This window comes from Pantherophis guttatus, chromosome 1 (assembly GCF_059756535.1).
Source record: "Pantherophis guttatus breed Tessera chromosome 1, ASM5975653v1, whole genome shotgun sequence".
In the NCBI taxonomy this organism is placed as follows: Eukaryota; Metazoa; Chordata; class Lepidosauria; order Squamata; family Colubridae; genus Pantherophis; species Pantherophis guttatus.
In genome coordinates, this window is record NC_142063.1 from 79,077,139 (window position 1) to 79,104,289 (window position 27,151).

Here is a 27,151-nt window from a genome sequence, read left to right on the forward strand (position 1 = left end):
CTATGAATTGATTTTTACAACATAAATGAACATTGAAAGGATGTCTTAATTAGAATTTTACAATAGCAAACTTGATAGGACTTCTCTTCAGTCTGGATCTTACATTAACAGAGGCTTATTGCCAATGTAATTTCAGAAATATAAAATATACAGTTCCACAATTAAAATATAAAGGCTATCTTTAAAGATAGCCTGTTCAGGACACAGGCTTTCATAGGAGGGACTGCCTACTTCAAATAGCTTCTGCTTGTCTTGCAGAGTGTGTTCCAGGTCCTTTTACTCAAAATGCCATCTATCAGCTCAGTGCACCCTTTCTGTTGAGGTATTTGCTCATTGGAATAGCACCCCATTTTCTCCCACCCTGAGATCTAGATGATTGTCAAGTCTGAGGATGTTTGGAAAGGCTTGATAACATGACAGTTCTCTTAGACTTTGAGGTAGAGGGGTGTTGAGTCCCTGTGGAATATTATCGAATTACGTATCTTCTCTCTTCCAGAGGCACATGATCTTCAATTCCATTGTTTTCCTGCTTTTAATGTTGTAAGCTGCCCAGAGTCTGGTGGAAATGAATAGCTTCTGAATCCAAGGAAATGTATAAATGAATATATAAGCGATATGAAGAATACATATACTTCCACTTTACCACAAGTGCGCATTAAAAAGCAAAGATAGTAGCTGCAATAGCCTGATAAACTTTAGCCTCTTTTTTTACATGTATTTCACACACACCACCACAAAATAAAAGTTGGGGCTTCCAATTGTGCAGTTGCATCAAAGCCACTGTCATCCTGCGGATACTCTCCACATTCAGAAAAATGGGTGTTAGTTATTACAGCAATAGCACTTAGACTTACCATGTTTCCCCGAAAATAAGACCCTGTCTTATATTTTTTTTGAACCCCGAAATAAGCACTTGGACTTATTTTTGGGGAGGTCTTATTATTTTGGGGCGTGTTGAGCAAGATGGGGCTCCTCTTGCTGTCTTACCTGATTTCCAGCTCTATGTTTAAATATTTTCAGGGAGGGCTTATTTTCAGGGGGAGGCTTATTTTAGCGCATGCGCTCAAAAGCCCAATTGGGCTTATTATCAGGGGATGTCTTATTTTGAGGGAAACAGGCTATACACCACTTCATAGTGCTTCACAGCCCTCTCTAAGTTGTTTACAGAGTCAGCATATTTCCCCCAACAATCTGGATCCCCATTTTACCAACCTTAGAAAGATGGTAGGCTTTGTCAACCTTGAGCCGGTCAGGATCAAACAGCTGGCAGTTGGCAGAATTAGCCTGCGATACTGCAATCTAACCACTGCACCACCACAGCTCTTATATATGTAGTGCTTATGATATAAAGAAAACAGATTAGTGCATTCCCACACAAGCGAATCTAAAGATTCACTGCCCAAGTTTTATTCAATATATGATAATAGACAGGTATGAAACACACACACACACACACACACACACGAGAAGGGGAAAAAAGAAAAGAAAGTCTCTTATAGGAAGACCCTGCTCACCGATTTGCTATTCATGACAACTTCAAGAAACCCATCACACTAGTCAGTGTTTCTTCTGCTTTAGCTAAAACTGCAAAGAAAGCTACAACATGAACCTGTTGCCAAAGCCAGCAGCATCAGAAAGTCCACTGAATTAGTTTAAATCTCCCCAAAGCAATTCAAAGGTACCTAATTCAATTCAACGCCTCAAATCAAATCATCAATTTGATCTCCGAGAGTGAATATCTTTTAAATCATTGCTCCAAAATGAGTCTTCACACAGTTCTAATGCCTAGGCTCTAGGTGTACTATTTTCTAATACTATTGTAATAAGATAAATATAGATGCCTAAATAACATTAAGTATAAGATTCATCTGAAAAAAAATTTCAAAAGTTGCAGAATATTTTCTACTGACTTCAGAAATTGCTTTGACTGGGTTATACTAGAGAGACTCAATGATGCATGAAACTTGAGGTGTGCAAGCCAAAAGGGTAAAGAATGTTTGACATAGGAGGTTCCATAAAAAGTACTAAAATTGTAGCTATTGCAGTAATATTACATAAAGTTCAGAATAATTAATATAATAATCTTATGAATAAGAGCAGGGCAATTTAGTATCACTATTTTTCAGAATCTGTGTATGAAACCTGAGTAATACATATTACATCACTAACCCTGAATATTCTTTGGTTTCTATTAGCAAAAGATAATCCTAGTTAACATAGTTTTGGGCAGAGAGAAGAAACTAATTATAATGTTACTGAGTTAAACTCAAGCCTCTTGATATTAGGTTATTTCCATTCCAAAGAAAACACATGTTTTGTAACGTTTAATTATATTACACTTTATGTGGCATAACATGTAATTTTGCATTTGCCCTAGAGTGAGTAAGAACTTCTGGGGATCTTGTTCCTGATGCTACGATGCAATTGGGGAATAAAGCTACATGCTTAATCTCCATAGTACAATCTTAAAGATAGATCAGTTTATCAATATTGTATGTGTGTTGCATCTTCCTTCTAGTTCAGAAGAGCACAACTTGAGTCCCTAAACTACCATGCTGTTCCTCAAATCACTGGAAGCAATTCTTAACTTGCAATTAAATCATAATTTTTAAAGTGGCAGAAGGAGGAAATAATACAATAATAATTATATTCATTATATTCATTTAATTACATTTCAATTTAGATGTATGCCAGGAGTAAAATCTACTTACTTTCCCAACCGGTTCAGAAGTGCATGCACCGCGCTGTGCACGGACCCTCTGTGCATGCACAAAAAAAGGTTACTTCCTGGTTTTAAATGATGACTGGGCAGGTGGGTGGAGCCTCACACCGCCATCGCTACCAGTTCTCTGAATCACTGGCTGCCATCGCTACCGGTTCTGCTGAACCAGTCTGAACCGGGACATTTCCTGATGTATGCCCTGTCCTAACCTTCTTTTCAGAAAATGACCCCCCCAGCATATTACCCAAAGAACAAATGTGGACTAGATTGACCATCAAGGACACAATTTTCTCAGTACTCAAGAAAATACTTTGGCTTTGGGAATGTCTTCATTCTCAGTTGAAATTATGAATAGAAGGGAGAGAGCTGCACATTCAATCTGCTGAACACTATCTTTCCAGCAGCACTACTGAAATAACAGATTCAGGTTAGGTGACTGGTCTCCGGTCAGGGCCAACTTCTACATATCTGATGATAAAGCTGTCTCCTATAGTGTTAACAAAGCAACCGTGTAGGCGGTAAGAAGAGTAAAGAAGTAGAACCACTTTCTCAAATCAAACAGGTAACTGTTGGCCTTCTTTCAAGAACTGTTACCCAAGGAGTTGGCAGTAAAATGGTGGGAGGATCACAATTCAATTCTGCTATTGACAAGAAGATATGCAACATTTCATGGGGAAGGGATATAATTATAAAAGAAGAGGCTTGTTAATTTACTGCAGGTCTTAATGTCACTTACAGTTGAATGATATTATTTAGAAAGATGATTATTCATGAATCCATCTTCTAATCCAACCTGAAGACTGTCAACCCAACTTCTTCTAGAAGACAGTCATCAAAATAAGCTAAAAAAATAGCGAAAATGGCACCAACAAGTTTTTAAAACTGATTTGTTGTTTTAAAAAAAATACAGTACTTGAGTTTCATATGATTTAATAATATTTTTTTCAAATCATTTTGAGAAGTTAAAGCAAAACACAATGTTTAGACCTAGAAACAGTCTAAACAAAGAAAAATAATATCGCTGGAAATATAGCTTATATTTTCTTAAAACAGTTTTACTATTTTAGATTAGATGGCAAAAGCAAAATAAATTAGCTTCATCATCAGCAGAGGATATGGCGTTACACTGGTTAATAAAGTTATATTATCAATTAGCCTAAATCTGTACCCAACAAGTTAAAGGAGACTGTTCAAAATATGGGATATGATGTCTAAAGCTATTTTCTTTTGGAAATCAAATTTATTTTAGAAATAATACTAAATTCAAAAAATGTTCACATTCAAATAACAAAACTACAGCTTAGTACTAACTTAAATGAGCCTTCTCCTTGTTTGTGTGGTCTATCTTTCTTGACCACATAGTAGCAAATTATTCCGTTGCGCTCAGAAACACCATTTAGAATTCCTTGCAATTACTTTAATTTAAACAAGGTAACTTCATAAACTACAGTTAACACTTACTTTTTTAAATTTAAGCCTGCTGGATGTTACACAAAAGATTCTGGCTGAACAATAAGAAACCATATTTCATGGTTACAGAAGGGAAGAGGTTTGGAAGAAGACTAACCACATAATGCTAAACATAAACAAGTTATGTACAACCTAGGTACAAGACATCTTCGATGCTGTGACAATGAGCAAAAGCAGATTATAGTTTCTCTTCATATTTTGCTTCCCAAAGATGGCCATAAGTAAAAACATCATACTTATTTCTATAGTTCACTAATATAAATCATCAGGCTTCTCATTTTCAGCAGTCCACTAGGGAGACTCCCTGGGAGGCTTAATGTGTGTATACACATACATGCCTACCTACATACATACATGTGTACATCAGTGGTGGGTTGCGCCCGGTTCGGACCGGTTCTATAGAACCGGTAGTAAAACCGGAGGGAGGCTCCACCCACCCACCCCAATGTCATCAAAACGCTTCTGCGCATGTGCAGAAGAGCGCGCGAGTGAGCAAGCGAAATGAGCGCGCACAGCCCCGTTGCGAACCAGTAGTAAAAGTAAGTAGAATCCACCCCTGGTGTGCATACACACATGCACACATATAAACCCGTGGATAAGCAATAATCCAATTTACTTTTGACACAATGAATCTATGAAAACCTTTTCCTGCCAAGACTGCCCAATCCTGCCTACATTTGAAATCCAAAGAATAGTTGCATTCAACTCTCCAGAGGCCCAATTCAGAATATTCATATGCACTTGATATTCAATAATATCAAAGTCTTTAAGTTAGCACGTGAAGAGAATTAGAACATTCTTTACAAGATTCAAAACACACTATTATTTTATTTTATTTTATTGAAATATTTGGTTAACAGTATGCATTACAATTCTAAAGAAAGGGAAGAAGCCGATGAAAATGCACTAAACTATCAGCATTGTTAGAGATTAGTACAGGCAAAATAAAAAAACCCTTCTTGCTTAATACATTCCAAGACTTGATTTCCTAATCAGGAGATGGTATTTCTGTTCGATACAGAGCACAAACAAACAATCAAAAGTTACTACAAAGGTACTTAAATCTGTTTTGGTACAAGACAATTACTTACAGTGATTTTTCCTTCCTATTAGGTTAGAGTAAAAAAAAATGGTAAAAATTTATCCCTCCTCCTTAGAATAAAGTCTATGTTATTCTTCATTCATCCTATTTCTCAAGTTGCAGCTCTTTTCCCTTCCAAAAAATATGTGTGATTAGCTGAGATCAATTGCTTAATTAATATGCAAACCATCACTCTCTTCCTAGGCTACACTTTGCACTGTATCACCATTGCGAAGTAGAAGTAGAAGCTGATATTTTGGTTGGCCTGTGAACACAAACAGAAACTTTTTTATTCATAGGGCTTTATTTCGTGCCTACCAGGCCTTACTATTAAAGTTCCTTTTTCCCTATTCACTCCACAAGCTGAATTCTGGTGTAGGGCCAAGGCCATTGGCTGACTCCCATTATTATCCCCTGCTAATCATTCAAGTTCTATTCTCAGCATCTGAGAGCAACAGCAAAATCAGGAAACCAAGAGGAGGAGAAGCTGCAGACCGCCACACATGCTGCATATTAAATGAAGGATTCTTTTGTAGTGCCAAGAAATGTATGCAAGCAATGCTCCCAGGAACTTCACAGGATATGGAGAGAGAGAGAGAGAGAGAGAGAGGGAGAGAGAGAGGGAGAGAGAGAGAGAGAGAGAGGGAGAGAGAGAGGGAGAGAGAGAGAGAGAGAGAGAGAGAGAGGGAGGGAGAGAGAGAGGGAGAGAGAGAGAGGGAGAGAGAGAGAGAGAGAGAGAGAGAGAGAGAGAGGGAGAGAGAGAGGGAGAGAGAGAGAGAGAGAGAGAAACAAGTAGTGAATAGACTGGGCCCAATCTACATTGCAACCACTGCTAATCTGGTATCATACTTTTATCAGATGCTCCTATAACAATGAGTGCTGATCAGAAGGCTCTGAATACTGTGAAAGAATTACCATAAAATTTCAGAAATGGAAATGATCTTAAGAGAGACTTAAGTCATTAAGCTGTGTCTATTTGCTATCCCTATATGTCGCTTCCTCTTAATCTTGCATCTTTGAATGTTTCTTATGTCCTTAGAAGATTTCTTCTACACCTTCTTCTTCTTCATACATCTTCTTCTTCTTAATGTGGAAGAAAGATAATTTAGACCAATAAAGAAGAATAATTGTAGCTCAGGATTGAAATGAGGGCTAGCACTGATCATGTTAACTATTTTGGGTAATGAAAAGTCTGCAAGAAAACAACCAAGCTCAGAGAGAACCAAGATAACTTAGAATGTGCTGCTTTTTCATCATCTGACTGTGGAATTACAGACTGTGACAAAAATGAGGATCCAGTTATTAAGCTAGTTTCCTTAAATTAAAAAAATATCACTGTAAGACAAGCTTCAAACCCTGAGGAAACCAATACTAGATATCATAAATGATCCTGGGTCATTTGTAAACAAATGCAGGACTGTTATATTATATTGTTACATTTTATCTTCTCATTCAAGTAGCTCAAACTAAATCCCCCCAAATTAGCAGCACAGGCTGACTTCTTTTCTACACCCATGAGAGTCTTTTCTTGTAGAGAGGCCCTCAAAGAGCCCACCAAGGTGGATTTTTTACCTGACACACCTCACAGCACTTTGTGCAGAAACCTGGAGCAAACAGTGACAAGAGGGAACGTAATGTTGTCTATTTCATAAATGTTTGGAAAAATAGAGGTGAATGGGGTAGATAAAAGTTTCCAGTCCAGAAGAACTTTCAAAGTAAACTACTTTCAAACTAAGCTAGCAAATAGTAGGGACTGTCAAAGTAATATATATTTTTTTAATTTGATTTATATGCCACCCTTCTCCGGAGACTCAGGGCGGCTTACAATGCGTTAAGCAATAACCTTCATACTTTTGTATATTTATACAAAGTCAGCTTATTGCCCCCACAAACTGGGTCCTCAATTTACCTACCTTAGAAAGAATGGAAGGCTGAGTCAACCTTGAGCCTGGTGAGATTCGAACTTACAGTAATTGCAGACAGCTGGTGTTAAATCACAATGCTATCAGTCTGCTGAGCCATCAGGCCCTTTGAATATTTTCAGAGTAAACTAGCAAATAGCAGTCAAACTGGCAAAACTTGATGCTGACCATATAATTGGAGAGTTGAGTGATTCCAACCAAGCAAGTTTGGTCTAGAATTTGAGGAATGCATTCTTCGGCTAGAGGTGTGAGGAGGTATTTAATGCAATAAGTATCAGATTTCTACATAACTGAATATTTTTTGACTGCATGCACACTATTTCAGTTCCAGGCCTTTCAATAAAGAGGACTGTCTTGTAACAAAACTACCACCCCAAACACAAGAGGATCAACGGGTTTCCAAAACATCTATGTGAAGAAAGATGAAGTAAGCGTTTGGCAGCTTCTGCAGAAGGAGGTTGGGAGGAAAGTCTCATGCCAGAAGCTTTGCCCATTTTATGACTGCATAAATGTATCACATGCCCACTCCAAAGGGGCAGAGTCTGAGGTTCAACAACAAGACTTTCAATCTACCAACAATAGCGGGAAGTGTCTGTAAATCCCAAGAAAGCTATTCTAACAAATATGGAGCAAATATAACAAAAAATCTGCCACTCATAACATAATCCTAAACCAAGTTATTGTTTAACAGCAAAGAATTAGCCAAAGAATTCATATTCATCTTGTTTATACATAATGTAATGCCAGGATGTATGGAAAGATATATTATGCCACACCCAAAACAAATGGTTTTACTGCTAAGCATTATGTGGAAAGCAGGTCAAAATATCTGGCTTGGGCAATAGGGGGCAAACTACAAAATAGTGCTAAGAAACATCTAAGTAAGCCTTTGAGTCAGTATTGACTCTTGGGCACTGCCTGGACAAGTCACTCAATGTTTACATTCAAAATAAAAACTGTAAAATTAGGTGATTTTTCTTGTGTTAACGATTTTAGATTTAGCTCTAGTCTTTAAAAATGTCTGAAAAACCAAAAAGGGCCTATCATCCCAGACTACTAATTCAGTAGTCTCACAGTCTTGGTCTATATCAAGATCTCCTTAGTGCCACAACTCACTGCAGCTACTCACTGCTCCTTCATCAGTTCTTCATTTGGAAAATATTTACAAGCTAGCCAAAAATCTGGGAAATATTAAATAATTAGCAGAAGCTAAAATTGTTTCATACTGTTCCCTTGCATGGAAAGAGGGAAATTTTGCTCAGCCAATTGTCTTTTCCACATGCATCTTTTATCAACTGCCACATGAAGTTCATTTTCTTCTACTACTTGCTTTCTCAGGATCTTTCAAGAATATTATTTCATTTTTACTGTTGGTCTCTACTGTCCAATTGATGGTAGTTGGATGCAAAGTAACATTGCAAGCTTTCTCTCCTCATCTATAGAGTTTGTTTTTCCACTCATTTCTCATATTAAAACTTGCTGGATACCTGCTTAGAAATTTACAATCCTGGACTACAAAGCAATATTCTTTCTCAGAACAAAGGACAGCTGTTTAGAAGCTTTATGTGCTCCAGTTGGAAAACCCCAAATTTTACAACTGGAAAATAGCAAAATCATAGCAATTATGCATTATTTAAAAAAAAACAGGAAGATGCAGATGCCTCTTTCCCCTAATACAAACACCCATGAAGATTCACACAAGGAGGTTAAGACAAAGAAATAAGGTATGAACATCAGAGTACAGCCACTCAGAATAGTAGACTTCAATCTCTTCAGCCCCCCCCAGATTAAAAATCTACTAGTATTTGATAGATATATAATGTCAGAATATTTGTGAAGATCTTTTTTTTCTCTCTTTTTCAATAGCTACACATATTTTACAATATGTCCTGGTCACCCCTCTTTTCAAGTTGTGCTATCATCAGACCCCTTTTTTAGATGTGAAATCTACAAATCAATTGCAAAATTAATATAGTAAATGAGCAAATGCGTCTGAGATAACATCTAAAATCATGTCAGCCTCTCTTTCAGTTCTGAAGGCCCCATTTTAGTGATGTCATCAGCACCATATTGCCAATCCCCACCTTGTTTCAATGAGCCTATATCTCATCTCTTCCCTTCATCTTGCAAAAGCTAACAGAGCATTCGTGCATTTATGAATAGGAAAAGTGGTTAGAATGCAGTACTACAGGCTACTTCTGCTGACTGACTGCCGTTCGGAAGTTTGATTCTCACCAGCCGAGGTTGACTCAGCCTTCCATCCTTCCGAGGTGGGTAAAATGAGGCCCCAGATTATTGGGGGCAATATGCTGACTCTGTCAACTGCTCAGAGAGAGCTGTAAAGCATGGTGAAGCTGTATATAAGTCTAAGTGCTATTGCTATTTACAAGGGCTTGCTGTCTGCATGATGTATCAACCAGCTATGCTACGCTAAGAATGCTGCATATATGCATAAAACATTATGACACATTGGCAATCAGGCTGAACCTTTGGTGTCTCCAGTTTAAAAAGGAACAGACATGGATGAGATTCTGGAAAAGAGGGGAAACATGCTGCATATAGGCTGAATGTCTCTGTGACAGAAGGGCACCCTCATCCTTAGCCTCTAAGTGGCCAGAGAGGTTTTAGCCATAAGCAGGTTGAAGTCATGTGGAATAACAAGTTTCTCCAGACTGTTACCTTTTTCTAAGATTCACCATATCTGACTCATTGTTTACTGCAGTTGATCTGAGCTATCCTCAAGGCCTCAAAAAAACCCTTAGAAGGTTTAAAAGCAGAGATGAAACATTTCCAGAAGTGACAGACTGGGTTTTTTTTACCTTTCCCTAGGAGTGGGGGGGGACGGGGGAACTATTGAAAAAGCTGAAGTTTATGCAGGCACTCGTTTGTAACCATCAACATTTTTTTAAAAAGAGAACACTTTTCTCTAAAATGAATCATCTGTAACTTGGCAGAAAACACTGCCATTTGGATTCTTCAACAGCATGAATTTTTCCTTAAAACATTCCTCTTTCTTCCCTGTCTAAACTTTCATATCTGTAGATACTATAGCAAGACCAATTTATTCTACTAGACACACCAAAGCAATGTTCACACATTGTGTAAAACCATCGTTTGCTGATACAATTGGCAGAGTCCAACATACCTCGCTAAGCCAAGTTTTACAACCCAAAATGACTAGGTTCAAACTGCCACTAAGCCTAAATCAAACAATCTCTAATTGCACAACTATGAAACCAAACTGAAGGGTGTTTATAACAGAGTACAGAGGTGTGTCATTAGGAGAAAATGCTGCCAAGTTTACCATTTTGTTTAGCAGGCTGTCTTTTCCATAACACTATCAGTGCACACAGTGTTTAACACAGGAATGCAAGCCAAATGAAGTCCATGCAAAAAGAAGACGACAATGTTTTGAAGGCAGTTTGGAACATATGAAGAGAAAGGAGATACGAATAGCACGAATGCATTACATTTTGAATTTTAACACCACTTTAATACATATGTTCATCTATCTCCGTCTACTTCCAATAATTTCTGACTATCCTGTACAATCAGACCGACTTGACATGCTGCAAGGTGGCCTATGACAATTCTCCACAGCCAACTTATCATAGCCAATTCCCCACAGCCAACTCGCCACAGCCAACTTGCCATGGCCAACTTGCCGCAGCCAACTTGCCGCCATGGCCAATTCGCTGTGGGACAAGAGTTACACTAATATCAAAGAAAGGATGCAAAAGGAGGGACAGAATGTTAGCCATGGCAAGTTGTCCTGCAGCAAGTTGTCCGTGGTGAGTTGGCCATGGTTGAGTTGGCTGTGGGTCATCCCATTCCGTGTTCCAGGTCCTATGTAACAAATTGTTATCTGTTGATAAAGACCCAAGAAATAAACCTTCTCCATTTCAGCATCCACCCACCAGAACAGCACCCTCCCAGAAATCTCTTAAGGCCCCTAGCCTGCATATGTTCTAACAGTCCTTAAAAGCATAGTTTTTCCTACAGACATGGATGGGTGGTAGGATTCTTATGGGATTATTTATGTTAGGTTTTATTCTTTATTGCTCTGTCTGGATGTTATTGTGTTTTCTTTGTATTATTTTTGCATTCTTTTTCAACATTTTATGCTACTCAGAATCACATTGTTATACTGTACATAGCTGGGTAAATATACAAAGCAGATTTTTAAATGGGGGAATATATCTCATTGCTTAAAATGTATACTCTTTACCCCAATGGTCTCAGCTGCTGACTGAAGTCAGAGAACTGCGTGCACAGGAAATGTTTGTGAATGTTACAAGGCATAGCTTTGGCTGGTCTTCAGAGGGCACAGTACACAATAGTCACAGAAGCAGCCAAAGTCAGCTTGAGATCTGACCCTAAAGAGTTGAAATTATCTCTCCTTTCATACCTCAGTTGGCTTTTCCATGTAGTGGAAGTTAGATACACACCAACCCTAAAAACACAGTAATAACAGAAGCAGGAAAAAAAACAGTTGGCAGAAATCCTAAATTTTGCAAAATACAGTTCACACCATAGGCCAGCTATTCCCAGCCCTTGAGACAACAATTGTGCTGAGACAACAAATTCCCAGAGTAATCAAAGTCGTTGTTTCAGTCAGCATGAGAACTCTAGCCTCAATGAATCTGGAGGGCACTGCATTGGCTTAAGAGCAGAGATCTCTTCAGCGTACACAGTACACAGTACACAATTTGACCTACCGTAGTCTACTACCTCTACTAGAAAAACAAGTGGAACATAAAAAATTAAGGTAAATTACTTGAGACCAAAATAGAAACCTGTGGCTGAAGATTTTATGCAACACTGATTTCCCCCATTCACACTGGCAAGTAGCCAAAATCTTCAAACTCAGGATGTCTTAACTTCAAGAAATCTCACCATGCAGGCAAGGAAAAGTTTAATGTAATTTCAGGTGGGAGAGAAGAAACAGTACTTCATATACCATGCTTGACTCACAGTTTGCATAATCATGGTTTGTTGAATAGACCACAGGTGTCTGGATTCACACTTTACATTAAGTCACAACATTCACAACCAAAGCAGCCAAGTTCACCCATCACAGTATGCTGAAACCAAATAAATGCTATTTGAATCTTGCCAGTTTTTTAATCTGAACCAGCATTGTTTTCAGGTTACCAAGAACATATATTTGGGGTCCTCATATGTCCAGTACCCAGAACACTGGTCTGTCAAGTTCCTGCCTATTCCTCAATCCTTGATTGCAATTCAAGAAAAATTCAAGAAATAATGCAATATTAGAATTCCTAAAATATTACTATATCTAGAAAGGTATTTCTAAGCAGCAAAATCCTTTTCAGGGGTATAAGGGAACAGAGACTGAAGATTGGGAAGGAGAGCAATGGTGGGTTGCCCCCAGTTCGGACCGGTTCGCAAGAACCGGTAGTAAAGCCAGCGGGAGGCTCTGCCCACTGACCCCGACATCATCAGGAAGCTTCTGCACATGCGTAGAAGTGCACATGCGCAGAAGCGCGCATGCACAGAAGCACGCATGCGCAGAAGCACGCATGCACAGAAGCACGCACACAAGCAAAGCAAGCACGAGCAAAGTAAGTGCACATGTGGCCCGGTTGCAAACCGGTAGTAAAAGTAAGTAGAACCCACCCCTGAAGGAGAGACAACATGAAAGCTGACAATAAAAAGGGAACAAAATTCCATAACTCACTTCTCGGTGCTGGGAGGAACAGGGAGAATTGCCTGCAATCCTTCACTCATCTGAAATGAAATACCTCTCAGTTCTCATAGGCAGATGCAGCAGCCTTGGCAACAGATACATGCAGGATGCCAGGATCTTAATAGTATGGATGCTGTCTATGATTAAGATACCTGCCAAATTCACCTGTGGCTTGTTCTCTTGGATTTTAGATTTTAATTCACAATAATGAATTAAAAGAAAACAAGCATCCCTTATGAATAATGCAGACCCCATAGGCCTTGTTACAACTGAATGTAAAGTGTAAGATGTATATGCGGGAACAAGAGGCATTGATATACATTGTTTCCAATGTGCTATAGATGGTCTTATTAAAGACATACAAAAGATGAGAGAATATTATAACAAATCTGTCTGGGTGCTTAACTTCATTCTATTGTAATGTTCAAGTTGAAAAGATTAACATTTACTTAATGGAATAGCAATTCTGCCCACCTAGCACTGTGAAAGCATGCAAATGCAAATAGATTAATAGGTACCACTTCGGTACCTATTCGGGAAGGTAACAGCATTCCATGTGCCTTTGGCATATAGACATGCTGGCCACATGACCATGGAAATCGTCTTCGGACAACGTTGGGTCCCTTGGCCAAGAAACCATGCCCTAGAGTTGGACACGACTGACAAGGATACCTTTACCTTTTAATAGCATCCAGCCCTGTGGAAGGTGGGGTTTTTTTTTGTTTTTTTTTTTGGTTTCTTGGCAGTTTCAAGCCAGTATTGACTGCTGGCAATTGCCTGGATTAGGTAGTCCCTGCAGTTTTCTTGGCAAGGTTTTTGGGAAATGGTTTGCCCTTGCCTCCTTCCTAGGGCTGAGAGAGAGTAAATGGCCCAAGGTCACCTAGCTGGCTTTGTGCCTAAGGCAAGACTACAACTCAAGGTGTCCTGGTTTGTAGTTTGATGCCTTAGCCTACTAAACTAGCTCATGAAAGGATTAGGGATTTTTTTCCCTCTATTTTGACATAAGTCATAGTTTAAACAAACTGCAACCCAAGTCACTCTTAGAAAGATTCTAGCTTTGGGATATTAAATCAGCTTAAGCCTACATTTAACATAACCGCAGTGTTATTTGTCATCCTTATGCTATTTTATTTAAAATGCTGCTGCTGTGACATAGACGGCTGCAATATGTAGATCCCCTTCTTCTACCAAGATTTATATTTTACACCAAAACTGAGAGGTTCAGCTTAGATAGGATATTATTTGCGTATAGGATATTATTTGATATTATTTGGTTAGGTCACAATATCAAAAGCTAATGTTTGGAATCACTCAGTAATGGCTGCTTTACTGTTCATTGCATGAAATAAACATTTTCTTACTAACTTGAAATATTCAGATTGCTACCCTGTTTCCCCGAAAATAAGAGCCAACCAGAAAATAAGTCCTAGCATGATTTTTCAGGATGCTTGTAATATAAGTCCTACCCCCAAAATAAGCCCCAGCTAAGATTTGTCAGCCAGATGGGTATATTTAGTACCATATTTCCCAAAAAATAAAACCTAACCAGAAAATAGGCCCTAATGCATCTTTTGGAACAAAAATTAATATAAGACCCGGTCTTATTTTCTGGGAAAGACGGTACACAGAACAGTACATGCATATGCAATAATCAAGTATCTGATAGTAACACAACTTGTCCAGCATGTCTGTTAACATTAAAATTCCTCATATATCTTTTGGCAAGATGATGCTACTATAGAAATTGTAGCCCCAATATAACTGTTGCCCTGTGGAAGGACCCACAGGGTAACAACTGTCGTATGGTATATCTGAAATGCTCAAGAAAAACAAAGATTCATTTCCCTTTCTGATGAAGCAGACCTGCTTCTATAGCGATTGGTTTTCATGTAAGAAGTGCCTCTGACTCACCACTTTATATCGTCTATAGATAATTTGAAGGATTACAAACCAACTTCTCTGGAATGGGTCAGCTGAGAATGCTTATATTTTTTATGAGGTTTTGCAGAAAGCTAGTTTCTGCCTTGCATGTTAATGATCCCTTTGCATGTACAGTTTCAGAAAATTACTTGTTTTCTTTTGAACCTTCCAAGCTTGGCCTAAGTCCATCCATAAAATTGCAAGCCATTAGTTCCTGAAGTTTCCATTTCAGTGTTATGCCTATTTTGCATGTTGGTATGCCCAGCCAAGAAGCATCCAAGACTACAATAGCAACAAAACAAAAGGCAAAAAGTTCAAGCCAACTTCATACTCATGGCATACAATTTAGTTCTTGCCACTATAATCTGAGACAACAAGGTAGAAGTTTTTTGATCAGAAAATATAAATGCACCCACAAATGAAAGCCATTGTAAAAGATTAAATGGAAGAGACAAACAGTTTAGTTAGTACATTTAAGAGTTACCAAATGAAAGCATGTAATTTGCATGTGGTGATCCAAATCTACAGGGAAAAATATTATTTCAACTGAAGCATGTAAAATTCTAGGCAAGGATGCTTTACTTCTTCAAGGCACAATTCTCCACATTAAAGTATTTTGTGAGCATCCACACCCATCATCTAGGTTGCTATGATTTACTAGATTTATATCCCATGTAGGCTGCCTTGAAATCCCAGGATTTCAAGGCAGCCTACAAAGGCCTTTCATTTCATTTTATCCCAACAATATGTGAGGTAAGTTGGTCTGAGAAACAATGTCAGGGCCAAAAATCACCCAATGAGCTTCCATACATGAGATCAAACATGAACTAGAGTTCAATACCGAATCCAATAACTTAACCACTATATCTCATTAGCTGACTTCTATTCCACAGGATGAGAACAGGAGGGGAAGTAACAGATTTTAGAGGAAGACAAGAGTTATATTTTAGGAAGTAAATCCTAATTTCTTGATATCATCTGCCAATTCTTCTCATTCTTGCAGAAGAATCCATTTATTTATATTTTTAAAATATTCCTGGCCTAGCAAAAATTTCAATTTTATCCCAAATTTTAAATATGACAAAATACTCTCCTAAGCAACCTGAAAAAGATCCCCAGCTACATCAACGCAATGACATCCTTTTCTGAGCTATAGTTACATAGGACTATAATCCATTAAGCACCTAATCACCAACATTTTGATCAAGATGGATCAGGAAAATCTTAGAGCTGACTCAAATTGGGCCAGGAGAACTATCATATTTGACTACAAAATGTACCAACACATACAATTATTTGCCCAACTTAATTGGTTTATCGCTCTGAACAAGTGAAACTTCCCTTGAGAAAACTGCCTTTTTAGGAAATTTATAAACCACTCCTTCAGTTGTTGTGATAAATAATGACCATAACAAAGTTCTGTCCTAGGGGACCAATCAGAATAGTGCAGCCCCTAACAAATCTCTATATGGGAGACCCAATTTTGGGGAGCCTCAATTTCTTCATACCTCCAAATTACAAATGGCATACAAACCTAGTTCAAATAGGCTCGTGTACATTAGGCCACTTCATTAGCAAAATACGATTGTCAGACAAATTCAATGTCTCACCAGGAGACACCACTAGCTGAGACAAGCTTGGAAGACAGGGCAGGTGAAGATTTTCTGGGATTCGTGCCTCAACGTACATCTTCTGTGCCACACCTAAGGCTTTTTTAGTAATATAGTTTTAAGGCCAGGCCCCTTTGCTCATTTTTCCTCTTCAACTGATTACATACAATCCCCCAACCCCACCCCTACATCTAAAATGATGAATTTCAGGGAATATTTTTCACCCCTCTCCAAATATCCTCAGACTCCCAACAGCCAGCTATTATGGCAAATATGTCTTATGAACTTTCAGCCTGGTACCAGTACCATCAGTCTACAATCTGAAGCTTGACTGCATTTACCAACTCTATGGCAAAATAACCCACTAACTCTCTCCACACATGTACGCACTCCTGGGGGCCCAACCATACATGACAGCAAACGCTTAATCGAATGGGTACACTTTTATCCTGAAAAAAAGAGAGGCAACTGGGGAAATGACTGTAATTGTTACTTCTCTCTCTTCCTCCAACACCTCCCCCCCCCAAAAAAAGATGGAAGTTGAAAAAGAAAGCAAGAGCAAGACCTTTCATCAAACCTTGGAATTTCCCTGCCCATCCAGTTTCCCAAGATCCTCCAGTTCTCTGAAGACAAAAAATGAAGCGATTCAACAAACAAAGCAAAAATGTAGAAGACCACTAGATGGCAACAAATAGTTTCCAGCATCAGTGGAATCAAAGTTGTTCAGAACTTTGCAGGCCCAATATGGCAGGTCTGGTGTAGAGCCAAGAAGCAAACAGCCTCTGTTGTACATTTGATTTGCTTTATTCTGGGCAGTGTAGCATGTAGATTTGGCCCTCCAGATTCATTTTCTCATTTATTACCTCTTACTCCAAATACCTAGAACTTTCTGTCACATGGAAGCTGTTTTACATATTAAACCATCCTTTATTTTAACCATAATGTGTTGAACATACAGTAATAATTTTATTTATACACAAACCATGATTTACCAATCCTGACTAGGTTGTTACATCACACAGTGCTAAAAATCAAACAACATTGAGGCGCCTATCAAAAAAACAGCTAAACTAACTTAATCTTAGCATATGGGAATCCTATCTCACAGTGTTGACATGTTGTGTGAAACTGTATAAGATTACTTACTTTTGATTTAATTTTTATCAACTACAGTAGCTGGTTTTGAAATCTCGATCTCTGGTTTATGAATTGGAAACTTCAGTGAATCAAGCAATCCTGATTTAGCTTCTGTGAACCCGGCAGGCAACAAAACGGAAAAGGTTGGCCACTAAAGAAACAACCATTTTCTCACTGGTAGAAGACCTCCAAGGTCCCTTTCAACCTTATTATCTTGTGTTCTGAGATAGCAGAAGAGATTCTACCCAGGGGTCCAAATCTTTCCTACTGTATTATTCAAAGTGATAGGATAGTGAGCAAAACAACTGCTCTTTCAAAAAGAAAGCTGTCACATCTATACATTTGCTCAGTCCTTATGAGATTCTCTGACCTTCTCAGTAGGACTTGAGGAAGCAATAGTACCGTTGTTCAGCAATTGCTTACCTCACTTTCCCTCTCCCCTCTCCCATTCTTCCCCCAATGCAGTGCTTTCCAGGTGTGCTGCACTAAAACTCCCATCATCCCTGTTGAATGATGGGTAATTAATATCTGACATAACACCAGCAAGTTCGGAAAACTGGAATATCTGCATGCTCAGTCTTTCTCTTTAGACAAGGAAGTAAAAAGCTTAGTAGAAAAATGACGGGAAAGAAGTAATGGGTTGCTTAGTTGCTCACTCTCCCTCCATGTTAAACTAAGCATTCTACCTGATGACTCACCTTTTCAAGTGATAATAAGGAGGGCTGGACAATTTGAGCTAAGCACATAGTTCCAAAGGCCAGATGGCTACTTCTGTGATGACCTAGCCTCTAAAATGCCCTGCCTATAGAGGGTATAAGCAGGATGAGATGGCTACAGAATGCAGAAGTCATTCTCCATACTGAGATGCCACAGAGAGTGAGCAAGCAAACACAACTATCTATTGTTTGCCTCCCTCCTCGCTCAGCCAGGAGTAGAGAGAGAAACCTGGGAATTTCCAGCCTTGGGCAGAGGGAAGCTCCCTGCCCTTCTCAGTTGGCAGTAAAAAGGAGCACCTTGTTCTTTATTAGTGGTTTGCCTCTCACTCCCAATCAGCTGTTTTACCTTCAGAAGGAGGGTGTGAAACTCAAAAGCCTATTTAACATATGATGGCTTCAAAACTGACTTGCTTGCTTTTCATTCACCACTGGAGAAAGCAACAAGACAACACTTTGGCTTCAGCAATTTGGCAATTTGCTGGACTTCAGTCTTCATGCTCAAAGAGCAAAGAGTGTGTGTGTGGGGGGGGTGCTTGCTTTTCTGGGAGAGCTTTTCTGACAATCACTGAACCCACTCCCTTCTTACACTCTGAGTAACAGCCAGACAGCTTCCAAAGGCTATTGCTGGTCAAGGAAGAGGTTTAGTGTAAAAGGAACCCACCAGTTTCCCCTAGGAGGGAGGGAGTTCCCACCGGCCCTTCTCCAAACCGGTGCTGTTTACCTGGAAAATCCCTTTTTTTCTCAAGTGGAACCATTTCCTAGCAATGCCCCTCATGCCAGGAACAGTCTTCACCTATTGAACTTCTGCTTGTCTTGCCACTATTGTCCAGAGAAGCAGAAGCAGAGCCAAAACAACCCAACCTGAAAACTATTCGGGGAGAGGGGGGGCTTTTCTCTTCCTCCTACCTCCTTCCTTCTTCCCTGAAGAAACAGTCTATTGCCCTACCCAATAAATTATAAATAATCGAGCTTCGGATCCTCGGGAATAGGCAAAAGGACCAAGCGAAGACCCAAGAACAGGCCTCCGGATTGTTGTTGTTTTTTTTTTTTTTTTTTAAATCAGTTGTCAAGCTGGCTCTTCGTAGTGGAGACGTGGCCCTTCTCCCCCCCCCTCCTCTCTCTCATCCACAGTTCCCTCGAAACATAAATCATTGCCCTACACAATCCTTGGATGCCTTCAGCGCGCAGGAAAAAAAAAAAAAGAACTGGGAGAAAAAACTCTGCTCGAGGGCGGGGGGGGGCAGATCCATCGTCATGTGGGAATGCTCAGACACGAGATCTATCCAGTCGAAAATAATAAGGGGAGGGGGAATTTTAACGGAGGGAAGATGTACGGAAAAGGCAAAAGCGACGAAAGATCCTTTAGGAGGAAACTGAAGGGGAGACTCTCCCTCGATCCAGATAAGCCCCCCACCCCAAGCCATCGGAAGCAGCGGCGGCCAGCAAGGGCAGGCAAGCCCCACTTCGCGGCCCCGTCCGTCCTCGCTGCCCCCCCCATTCCCCTCAAAACCACGAAGCCCCGCAATCCTACAGCTCAGAATCGCCCTCCACTCAGGGGCAGCAACGACGCCCGGCGTTACCTGAGACAGAAGCCCCGCCGTGCAATGAAAGCGCCCTGGCTAGCCTCGCGGGCTCAGAAAACAACGCGAGTCGAGGTGGCTTCGGCTCCGCTTGGCTTCGATTCTCAGCCCCAGCTGCTTTCAGTCCGCTCGGGAGGAGGAGGAGGAGGCGGCGGCAAGGGCCAACCTCTGGGGCAGCCCAGAGACGCCTTCCACGTTTTAACCCTCGCTTGCCCGAAAGCAAAAGCAGCCCAGCAACTCTTCTCGTTAACCTGGAGGCCAGGGGGGAGGGAGGTCGAACGACGCGCCTTATTTTCCACGTTGACTTTAAAAGCTGCCGATCGGGTGTTTCACAAATACCGGCGGGACCTCCGTCCGCCCCCGCTCGTTTGCCTTCTTCCTTTGGATCAATCGGGTTTTTCCAGTATTTGCTCACTGCTGGCGTTTTCGCTTCTCCCGTGCTAGGGAAGGTAAACGCGGGAATTTCTGATCCCCTTACTTACACGCGTGGGTATTTCGGGGTAAGCCTATTGCTCCAAACGCCCCACCAACGGGCCTCGTGGTCGCACCTTGCGCTGAGCTACGCGCGTGCAGAATAAACCGGGGTTAGCTAGATGACACTGCTGCGCTCGTGGATTTTCCAGGCTTGTGATCCAGATTCACCGCCCATGAGCCAAACCAAGTAAGCCGCACTGTGGCTTAGCAAAACCACAGGGACAAAATAATAATAATAATAATAAAAATAGTCTTTTCGGATAACCAGGAGTTACGATCAGTGGGGTGCGGGGAATTCCGGCATCTGGAATTATACAAATTTCTCGATCACGTGGCAGCGTCTCTGCAGGTGCACTGTAGCCGTGGAGGCGAGAAGGACTTCCTTCTGCGGTTTAGACGACGGCCAGGCGCGCTGAGATCTGGGCATTTATTTTCATATTTTTCAGGAATGGAACAGAATCGTATACATAGATTCCAGAATTCCTAATTAACGGATCAAGGAGTCATTCAGAAGGAACTAAATGCATTGCGATCCAGGTCACAGCCTGGCGTCCTCCTGTCCCTTCGATTATATTATGCACCTTTGGTTAATATCCTGAATGTTCCCTCCAGGCAGAGACGCAAACTATTAAGAAATGCCCTTTGCATCGAGATTTAAACATGCCTGCACGTCAACCAGAATGTAAACGGATAGAGAGGCACCAGAATGCCTGCAAGGATCGGCGTAAAAAAGAGAGAGAGAGAGAGAGAGACTCTGGAATTGCTCCAACGGGCACACGCAGCAGCCTTCTTGCGTATACAACCTGTTGTCAGTGGCCATGCCAGAGGAGAATTCTGGGAATCGTAGTGCTGGTTTCCCCCCCCCCCCCCGTGGAACACTTCGCCGGGGTGTTGGGGGAAGAGTTACATGTTTCAAGAGGGGGTGGGAATATCTAACTTTCTGGAATGCCAAAATGAGTAACTGAAAGTAACCTTGCTTATTTTTTTTCCAAGGGGTGGGTGGGTGGATAAACCTTCATGGCCGCTTCATAATCCTGTAGTTACAAAGTAGAAACTGTCAGACGCACCAGAGGATTTTAAAATGCATGAGTAGGGCGTGTTCTCCAGCCAGCTGGAGGTCATGGCAGCTGCAGCCTTTGTTTTCTTTCAGCCTGTGCATAATATTTCATGAATATCGGTTTGGGTCACAAATATGCCAGCAGCTGCCACCAAAGACGATGTGTGGCAAATAAATAAATAATTAAAAAAAAGCTATTCTGGGTCAAGTGGGTATTGGATTGCCAACTGTGCCCAACAGCTGGGCAAGGGCTATGATTCATAGAAACAGCCACTTGTTGCTTGTCCTATTTTCCTCCCAGCCTGTTGGTTTCACACCTGGTGGGTGTGGCGCTTTGAGAGAATTCCAAGTATTAATTCTTCCTATAAACTTAAATCTGGGGGTTTTCCTTGATCTAAATAACTAGACAAAACCAGGAAGAGAAGATTCGTCACTGCTACATAAATTTGGGGGATTCTCTTTGACTGGCATGCCTTTCCCCAAATAGGTGAACCTGACCTTTCCTAAATTATTATATTTAAAAAGCCTTCTTTTCAGGGTGGAATGTGTGTTATAATTTTTGATAAACTGGTTTTTAGTATTCAGTTACTGTCCAATCTACAATTTTTACTATCTTGAACTACATCCATCTTCAATCCGTTTTTGCAGCCCTTAGAAATCTCTGACCTCCAAACCTTGGTGGGAAGTGAAATGTTAGCCTCCAATAAACTCAGACTTTCAGAGAAGTAAAACAAAAAGGAACCATCATGTCTCAAAACTGGTAAATTATCAAACATCATGTCTTCTACAATGATTTCAGTGCACTATTACTGTGCATTACTTATTACCCTCTTAAATTAGTTCATCCAAATGGCTTTATTCCCTTACATAATGGTATATACCCAAAAATGTATAGAGCAGTTGAGTGGGTTGTCATTGTTCACAAATGTTTGAAAAACAAATTCAAGTATTCTAAGTCTCCATATAAGTGTTTGTTGAAATAGGTCCTCTCTCGTTTGAGAGTATAAAACATGGGTTAATATTACAGGAAGAGAGATTGCAACCAAAAGTTAAGCAAATAAGTCTGAACAGTAAGGGCAGGCCAACAGAAGAACCGGCTTTCCAGGGAGAGTGGAGTGGTAGTCGGATCCCTTCACTAGATGTTTTAGGCATCTATCAGCATAGCCTTCATTTAAATATATGCCCCAAATGGAGATTGAACATTGGGACCTAAATGGCATCTTCCAACTTTAAGATTCCAAAAATTAATATAAATTTTAAAGCAGCTATGAATTTTATCAGACAGAAAAGGCCAGGTTAATGATGGACATTTTAATGTCTGTCATGAATTTTTTTATTATTATTAAATTTCTATACCGCCCTTCTCCCGAAGGACTCAGGGCGGTGAACAGCCAGAAGATAAAACACAGAGATACAAAATTTAAAATAAATTAAAACGAATTAAATAATTTGGCTGAATTTTAAAACACCCCATAATTGAACAAATTAAAATTTGTATTTAAAATTTAAATTTAAAAAAGGAGAAGATTTAGGCCAGGCCAGCTTGATGAAATAAAAACGTTTTAAGCGCACGATGGAAGGTGCGCAGATCCGGGACCCTCCGTATCTCCGGGGGGAGCTCGTTCCAGATCGTAGGTGCCCCCACAGAGAAGGCTCTTCCCCTAGGGGCCGCCAGTCGACATTGGCCGACGGCACCTGGAGGAGCCCCTCTCTATGGGAGCATACTGGCCGGTGGGAGGCAATTGGTGGTAGCAGGCGGTCCCGTAGATAACCAGGTCCTAAACCATGGAGCGCTTTAAAGGTGGTAACCAGAACCTTGAAGCGCACTCGGAAGACCACCGGGAGCCAGTGCAGCTCGCGCAGGAGAGGTGTTACATGGGAGCTCCACGTTGCTCCCATAACCACCCGCACGGCCGCACTCTGCACCAGTTGGAGCCTCCGAGTGCACCTCAAGGGGAGCCCCATGTAGAAAGCGTTACAATAGTCCAGACGAGAGGTGACGAGGGCATGAGTGACTGTGTGTAGGGAGTCCTGATCTAGAAAGGGACGCAACTGGCTGATCAGGCGAACCTGATGAAAAATCCTCCCGGTCACGGCTGTCAAGTGCTCTTCTAAAGACAGCCGTGAATCCAGGAGGACATCCAAGTTGTGAGCCCTTTCCGTGGGGGCCAATGATTCGCCCCCAATAGTCAGCGATGGCACCAGATGACTATATCGGGATGTCGGAAACCACAGCCACTCAGTCTTGGATGGGTTGAGCCTGAGCCTGTTCCTCCCCATCCAGATCCGTACGGCCTCCAGGCACCGGGACATCACTTCAAGGGCATCGTTGGGGTGGTCCGGGGTGGAGATGTACAGCTGGGTGTTGTCAGCGTACTGATGGTACTTCACCCCAAAACCACGGATGATCTCGTCCAGCGGCTTTACATAAATGTTGAACAAAAGGGGCGAGAGGACCAATCCCTGTGGCACCCCAGATATGAGGGGCCTCGGGGTCGACCTCTGCCCCCCTGTCAACACAGATTGCGACCGGTCGGAGAGAAAGGAGGAGAACCACCATAATACGGTGCCTCCCACCCCCAATTCTTCCAACCGGTGCAGCATGATACCATGGTCGATGGTATCAAAAGCTGCTGAGAGATCTAATAGGACCAAGACAGAGGAGCAACCCCTGTCCCGAGCCCTCCAGAGATCATCAACCAACGCGACCAATGCCGTTTCCCTGATGTACCCAGGCCTGAAACCTGACTGGAACGGATCTAGATACAACGTTTCATCCAGGTACTGGAGAAGCTGTCGCGCAACCACACTCTCAACAACCTTCGCAACGAAGCGAAGGTTGGAGACTGGACAATAATTAGCCAATACTGCCAGGTCCAGGGAAGGCTTCTTGAGGAGAGGCCTCACCACCGCCTCCTTCAAGGCGGCGGGGAAGGCACCCTCACCCAATGAAGCATTTATAATCCCCTGGAACCAGCCTCGCATCACCTCCTGGGAAGCCAGTACTAACCAGGAGGGACACTGGTCCAACAAACGTGGTCGTGTTCAATCTACCCAGAATCCTGTCCACGTAATCTGGGGTCACAGGATTAAACTCGTCCCAGATAACATTCTCAAGACCTGCCTCCGTCACCCTCGCTGGACCTACCCAGTCGGAGTCCAGATCTTCCTGAATCTGAATGATTTTGTCATGCAGATATTGAACAAAGTCCTCGGCTCTTCCCTCCAAGGGGTCCTCCCGCGCTTCCTGATGGAGCAGGGAGCGGGTCACCCTAAACAGGGTGATTAGGATTAGGATTAGGATTAGGATTAGGATTAGGATTAGGATTAGGATTAGGGTTAGGGTTAGGGTTAGGGTTAGGGTTAGGGTTAGGGTTAGGGTTAGGTATGGATGGGTGGATGGATGGATGGATGGATGGATGGATGGATGGATGGATGGATGACTGGATGGATGAACGGATGAATGGATGGATTCCAGAAAGCAATTTACAACCAGTTTCCCAAAGTTATCTATCAAGAGTATGGGCCTCAAGGGCAACCTATTCAGATTACAATCTCAATTACTTCAAGTCTGCAACTACTTTACACCAAAGTAGCCTTCTGCATCTTGGTACTGATCACATGGGGTTGGTCTTCCATTTCCAGAATCCATAGACAGCATGAAGTCCAGGTCCCAGAGACATCTGATTAGGAAAGGCTGCTGTGGATCATATGGTGAAGAAGACCTCTGGTATTAGTCCAGGAGTAGTTAAGCTTGTAATTGGGAACAATCTCTGTTGCATCCCTTCTGCAAATAACATGAAGTAGCACGGGCTGAAGTGCTGGACTGGCATTGTGGAGAAGGAAGTTCATGTTCAAGCCCATCTTCAACTACGGAAATGCATTAGGTGTTTGTCTATCGAGATTGTCAATTACCCAGGTCATGGTTGTCCCAAAGATGCTTTTCCAAAAGGCAACTGGAGTTTCTTGGTTTTTTTCCTTGAAAATGTTTTGCTTCTCATACAAGAAATTTCTTCAGACATTTCTGTGGGATAGGGCTATGCTTGCTGCTATGAGGTCCTGAATATAACTCAAACAAATATGGCAACCATTTTGAGAGTTCAAATTCCAAATAAGTCCCAGATCTGAGAAAAAGTATTCTCTCTCTAGGGGGCTTCATTGAAATAAAATGCAAAATGCAAAAAGATTTAAACTGAACAAAGTTTCTCCATTAATATATTGTATCCCTAATTAGGGTATTTTCAGAGTTCGTTCTTTTTTTTTCTTTTTTTTTGTGCTTTTTGAGTGTCTGGTGAAACTGTGAATCCTTTCTTTGAAAAATGTTTTTAATTGCTTTACAAAGGAAATTAATGTTCAAATTTATAATAGAAAAGAATACATAATAATAATATAATAAATTCAGTTTATTAAAGATAACAGTTTTGGCATCTGGAGGTCATAAATTAGGCTGTTTACCTACATTCAATTGAATAAAAAGCAAAATCTCAATAATAGGTTAGAGAAAATAAAGTAACTTTTTTTCCCCCATCCAAGTTCACAGACCTCTAGAAAGCTATTAGGACTCCAAAGGAGTCTGTGAACCCCAGGCTAAAATGCCCTTTTCTATTTTAAGTAAAAAAAAAATCAGACCAATATTCTGAACACTTAATCTATGTTTGTCAGTCCAGTAGTTGTGATTCATCCAGAGGCTTATCTTCTGCTGACAAATCTGCCTCCTAGCTCCTAGCAACAGGACAATAATAGTATTGTCAATTTATCACCTCCAGATTGGAGGACTTACTTTGTGACAAAAGTGCAAAATCAAGAGACCCAGTAGAGATACAGAAACTGATAATTTGAGGTTTTTTTCTATTTTCAGTTTACTTCATCCAAGAAGATAAGGTCTGTTGTCATACTGTAATCAGCTTGCTGGCAACCATCTTGTCTTACAAAATTTAGGAGGAATCAGGTATTTTTCAGACTAAAATTTGTTTAAAAGGTTTTTTCTTTTGTGAACTGCAACTCTTTTCATCAGACGTCTTTTTTAAAAAAGCTCATGCTTTTTAAGAAAAAGAAATCAGAAATGCCTTTTAATGAAACAAAACATTTGCCTGAAGAGCTGCTACTAGACTCCTTCTGAATCTTGTTTACAATAGACTAACACAGGTCTCTTTTTACGTTTCTCTACAAGGCTTTCACTCCAGATCGTCACTTAAAGCAGGGACGTCAAACTCGCGGCGTCACGGCAGCGTCACATGACATATTGGGACTTTTTTCCCCTTCGCTAAACCAGGTGTGGGCGTGGCCAGCGCATGACACATCCGGCCCGCGGGCCGCAAGTTTGACAGCCCTGACTTAAAGGATGATTCCACCTTTTGGAGACAAAACCAAGCTGTTCAGTTGTTACTCAAACAGGCAAATGCCTGGCTGGTTGTGCTACCATTAAATGCATGTTTAAGTTAGAATTGCCAGCTGTCATCTGGCAGTCTTCCCATGCTTTCAACAGCTGCACAATCAGTAGGCACTAAACAGACAATGTTTTCTTTAAATCAGAACAGACTGCCTGATGAATTTCTACTTTTTGAAAACTGAAAAGAAAAGAAAAATGTTTCAATTTCATCTGTCTATGGTTGCTGAAAACTTGTCCCCAAACATTTTGCTAACACTAAATGGGCTGCAAAAATGATGAGCACCAGTAGGTCATATCAAATAGCTTGCTCTAAATTTTTGCTGCCATCTAATGGGCATCTAAGGGATGTAGTGGCTCAGTGGC

The 27,151-nt window shown here is 41.0% G+C and overlaps 1 protein-coding gene across 1 annotated transcript in view; it reads right to left on the bottom strand.

The window, feature by feature from the left end:
* The window catches only part of CD82 (CD82 molecule), a 74,102-nt gene extending 54,118 nt beyond the window's left edge, over window positions 1–19,984 (bottom strand). The window contains exon 1 of the mRNA XM_034417411.3: window positions 19,869–19,984. The gene's annotated coding sequence lies outside the window, so the exon portion shown is untranslated. The remainder of the gene's footprint in view (window positions 1–19,868) is intronic.
* Window positions 19,985–27,151: the final 7,167 nt, after the last annotated feature.